Genomic DNA, 1198 nt, shown 5'->3' on the forward strand with positions numbered 1-1198 from the left:
ATTATTCAAATTAGATGTGTTTTTTAAATGTTATTCACAGCTGCAGCTAATAAATATCTTCATTACTGATTAAGCTGACAGGTCTTCTCTCTATTGATGATCGTTTGGTTTATAAAATGGCAGAAACAACAAACATAAGAAACTCAGATATTTTCAGTTTGCAACAGAGAGAAGCCAGTTATTGATTATTGATGGATCTGATCAGTCGACTCTAAATGAGTCTCAACTAACTTCCTGCAAACTTCTCTGTTATTGTTTAGTTGCTCCCTTTTCAGCTTTTAAATGTTAAAGGTTTGATGTAGCAGTTATCTGAAGGAAAAACTGTCTGTGAGCTCAGAACCAGGAAACAAGTTTCCTGCCACGAGTCCTCATTGTCTCAGGATAAAGTCCCCAACAAGATGTAAAGTCCCTCTAAGGTTTCTTTCCTCTCCAGTCCACAGGGAGAAAACTGCCTCAGAGACTTTGACAGTAACATAATAAAATGTTGGATTAACACTCACCCTGCCTCAGCCTTCAGTTCTGGGACTCTAACTGAACTCTTTCTGCTTCAGGTTACACCCTGTTCTCACCTGATCAGTGTAGCTCCTCCCCTCTGCATTTACTGGAAACCAGGGGAGTTTCTCTCTCTGTGTGTGTGTGTGTGTGTGTGTGTGTGTGTGTGTGTGTGTGTGTGTGTGTGTGTGTGTGTGATTCATGTTTTTATATCCTGGTGGGGACTTGAATCTGAATGTTACCATGGGGACAAAAATTTAAGGTTAAGACTTGGTTTTAGGGTTCAGATTGTGATTAGTTTCAGGTAGATGTGATGGTTCAGGGAATGTGAATAAGATGTCACCACAGGGGTAGAGAAACAAGTATCTGTGTGTGCGCGCGCTAACAGCTAACAGCTAGCAGCTAACAGCTAACTAACCCTTTTAGTAACAGCGGGTCAATAAAAGCAAAAAAAGCTAACATGCAACAGATCAGATGTTAGCTGTGACAATAATAGCCAATAAATAATAATGTAACACTGACAGGTTTCATTCTGCAGCAGAATGAGGAGGCCGACTTTTCCTTTGGATCCTTCAGCTACATTTTACTGCTGATACTTCTGTTCTTTAATTAAGATTTGAATTTGAAATGAATTCTTTTTACATTGTTGTATTCAGATCTTTGATTTAAGTTAAAGATCTGATTATGTTTTATTATTTGGCTTCTA

Source organism: Micropterus dolomieu, linkage group LG01, assembly GCF_021292245.1.
Source record: "Micropterus dolomieu isolate WLL.071019.BEF.003 ecotype Adirondacks linkage group LG01, ASM2129224v1, whole genome shotgun sequence".
Classification (NCBI taxonomy): Eukaryota; Metazoa; Chordata; class Actinopteri; order Centrarchiformes; family Centrarchidae; genus Micropterus; species Micropterus dolomieu.